The 4025-nt window shown below is 30.2% G+C and overlaps 1 long non-coding RNA gene across 1 annotated transcript; it reads right to left on the bottom strand.

Moving 5' to 3' along the window:
• Positions 1–1382: 1382 nt before the first annotated feature.
• Positions 1383–2651, bottom strand: LOC106691784 (uncharacterized). Its single transcript, XR_001344844.2, has 2 exons — positions 2562–2651; positions 1383–1777 (listed from the first exon to the last, which is right to left on the bottom strand). It is a non-coding gene; the product is annotated as an uncharacterized lncRNA (long non-coding RNA).
• Between the last annotated feature and the right edge of the window lie 1374 nt (positions 2652–4025).

The raw sequence follows: 4025 nt of genomic DNA, 5'->3' as shown, positions 1-4025 counted from the left end.
CCAAGACCTGGGAGGTGGCAAAGCACAGTCCCCTTGGTCGACGTCCTCGCCGAGGGAAGGACTTCGGGCTCTGCAGCTTGAAGCCATCACACCATCACCACCAGTCGGAATGTCCCTCACATTCTTTGTAAGCCCCCGGCTATAGAGCCACAAAATGTATAAACCGCCTTCAGCGGACAATGTTTTTCTCATCTTATAATGCCGTAAGGCAAATCAAGAAAAATTGTATATTGTATTGTATATTATTTCTATTGTAATAATTTATAATCCGTATTATATATACATATTTATCAATAAAAGAGGTTTTGAAAATAAAAATAAAAAATAGTACTCACATTAAAGCTAGCTTAATGAACTATAAATTAGTTTATAACGTTTATCTTTGTAGTTTTTATGGTATTTGCTAAAATAAATTGATGCAAATATCATAAAAACTAAAACCTCTACGAAGATAAATATAATAAACTACTTCATATGTTGCTGATTTGGCCAAAACCAGAAAAATCTTTCTATGATAAACTTCCCAACTACCTAAACCCACTTGTTTTTAACCTGGCTTCTTCTATGCCTGATAATCCTCCTAGGTATCTGAAAAGAAGAAGACCTCGAGATCTTATCCTCTAGAAATGTTATTAGAGTTTTATCAATGATTCTGTTCTCTACATGTTTTTATCATGTCATTATATCACTAAAAGCAAATGCACTTGTTGTATATAATTTTATAGTTGTAAATAGAATTTGAAAAAAATAATATTAATTTATGGTGGATATTTGTATGTCCAATCCTTTAAAAAATTAAATCTGTATATTTACAGTCCATGAAGGGTCAGGGGTTTATTACTTTGTAAGGGGGTTCTGTTACTAGACCAACGGTCGTGCAAGGAGATGATTTGGTCAGAACCACGCTCGGCTGCTTTATTTTTACCTAATTAGGGAGGCTGGGTAGAGTTGAAGAGTTGGGTTTGAGACAAGAGTGGACTCACGGCTACAGTGTAACAGAAAACAATTTTCTGGCCAGCCGGATTTGAACTCGGGTCCTTGGAGTGAGTAGCCTCAGGCCTTACCCCGCGGCTACCCGCACTTCCCAATGTCTTATGCTTATATTCACAAATCAAACATTTTTTCCTGATAACAAAACTCTACTCATTCTATTGCCTTTACATTTGTTGACAAACCTTTAAAAAGCATTTTAATCATACCATGTTTATGCTAATGATAATTCAGGTTGTATTGAGTCACACTGTCTTATTTTAAATTAAAGAATACTCTTTAACCTTTTATGTCTAGCCTAATATTTCCATTTATATGTTATATTTAAAATTAAAGCATTACATTATATTTTATCCAAGCATTACTACAGGTGTGCTAAATAAAAGAAAATGTTAGATTAAACAAGTTTTATTATGCAGAAAAGTTTACATTAACATAGTTAAGACATATAGAAATTTTTGGGAAAAATTCAACTTCAAAAGTAACATAAACATTGAAAATTAAAGTGGTAAACAGTACACTTATCAGATAATACAATAACTGAAAATATATTGGAGCATTACAAAATCCAATTGGACTATTTATTGCCCATTCCAGACCTCTGATAATGGGAGACGGGATCTCCTGAACTGAGGTTTCCCTTATGAGCTTGTGCCTGGGCGGCTGTACTACCTTCCTTGATCCCGCGGTCGTCTACGCCAAGTTTTTTGGCTACCTCCCTTTGAGCATTTTCATTTTCTTTTTTAAGCTTTTCAACCTGTTCGTATGCTTTCTGGTTCGACGACATCTGGAAAAAATAATAATAATAATTATACGTTATGTTTTTAAGACAAATTGACACATATCTATGCAAATTTAAGTCTCGAACTCAACTGAAAAAAAAACAACACATTTGGGATTTTTTTTTTATAATAATAATAGTGAAGTCAAAACCTACGATATTGGGCTTCGGAACATTTTCCTAAAATAATTTGAAATATTTTACTCAACCAGTGACAGTATTCAAACATAAACAGTATTCAAATTAAAGATAGTTAAACGATACTTATATTAACCAGGAATAGTATTTTCCATAATATTTGCTAAAATAAATTGATTTATAGTTGTTCGGACTATATTTCATGTGCAAAATTTATATTTATATGCGAATATCATAAAAACTACTACTCGTACGAAAATACGTGACGTAAATTACTTTATATTAAGTTAAATTCCCTTTATTTTGAGTGCTGACAGACATATCAAGTCTCATGGCTCCTGAGATATATTATATATATCGAAATACATTCACTAACTTCTGATTTTTCCAAACAACATCCCAAAAATAACACAGAATTTTTTAACTTAAAATTTTTTTTCTACCTAATTAAACATAACTTTTTCTATTTCTTTTCATTTATTAAATAATTATATAAAAACACCTCTATCCTAACAATAAATGAATTAGGAATTCATTCATGAATTTGAATGACTATTAACAATGATTTATTATATATTTCGATCTAAAGAAATAAGCATTGTTATGTTCATAGAAATTATAAATAAAACATTACTATGTGAAAATAATTTACCTTTGCAAGATAAACGGTGATTGACGGTGGAAGCGCAGTTGACTAATGTTGAATCCAGTATGACAAAGTTTCTGCAGTGCCCAGGGTTTATATAGTTTCAGCAAAGCACCATGGGAATCACATAGAATTTGAGGGAATAACAGAAACACTGTGATTCACATATCTATATATATAAAAGATCGAATCTGTAATTTACATAACGATTTAGCAAAATTATTTAAAATAAATTAACTAAGTATCTTCCGACCAAATTATTTTTATAATTATTATTAACAACCCACTATTGAGTCTTCATATAATACATGATAGTATATGAGTCCAAAAGGATAAAAAAAAGTCAGTTATTACCCCCCCCATTTTTTATTACTTTAATGCATACTATGATTTGATTACTAGTCAAAATTGATAAATCTACCAAATATATTTGGGGAAGAACAAAATATGATGGCTGTTTCAAAATGTTAAAAAATAACATTTTTCATTCGGAGCTCTATATCTTTAAAACTACCTATAACAATAGAAAATCTAAGAAAACGACATTTAAAGTAGAGTGAATTTGCTAATAGAGGTATTTAGGTTCAATAGTTTATAGCTTTTTGAAAAGCAACATTTCATAAAAATGTTTGAAGTTTGAAACTTCCTACAACACTATAAGTCCTAAGAGAACATCATTTAAAATAGAGTAAATTTGCTAAAATATGAGCCCTAATAGAGCTATTTACGTCGATAGTTCCCGAGTTACAGTTTATTTAAAAACAAAATTTAGACGTACAATTGTCTACTAGTAATCAAATTAAAAATTTCATATTCATGTGCAAATATCATAAAAACTTTTATACCTACAAAGATTGACTTTATAAACTACTTAGAAGTACATTAAACTATCTTAACTTTTAGTGCTTAAAGACATCAGAATCTCATGGATGCATTTTTTATGAAATGTTGCTTTTAAAAAAAAAAAAGTATCTTGGAAACTATTGAACCTATATAGCTTATTAGGGCTCATATTTTAGAAAATTTCCTCAACTTTAAAAATATATTTTTTTTTAAACATTTTGAAAGAACCGCATTTTGTATTCACCCTAATTATATTTTGCTTAATCATAAATTTTGAGTTATAATTGCATATAGTTTCCTTTAAAGTAATCAAAAATTAGGGTGAAATGTATTTTTTCTCCTCTTGGATTCGTGGAATATGAGAGCACTCTAGCCGACCAAGGTAAAAAAAAAGTGTACTGAAAATATCTATACAACAGCTATAGTCGAAGAACCCAAAAGGAGAAAACAGTTAGTTATTTCACCCCCATGTTTGATTACATAAATGAGGACTATAAATAATTACAAGTCAAAATTGATGGGTATTCTATGTAGGGGTAATAAAAAATAGGTCGTGGAATAAAAAATGGCGGCTGTTTCAAAGCATTAAAAAAATAAATTTTTCATTCGGAGCTCCATACATGACAA

The sequence above is a fragment of the Halyomorpha halys genome, unplaced genomic scaffold, assembly GCF_000696795.3.
Source record: "Halyomorpha halys isolate HHAL.00 unplaced genomic scaffold, Hhal_1.1 Scaffold3135.1, whole genome shotgun sequence".
Lineage (NCBI taxonomy): Eukaryota > Metazoa > Arthropoda > Insecta > Hemiptera > Pentatomidae > Halyomorpha > Halyomorpha halys.
Note: the sequence above shows the minus strand (reverse complement) of the source record. Positions and strands in the feature narration are given on the sequence as shown.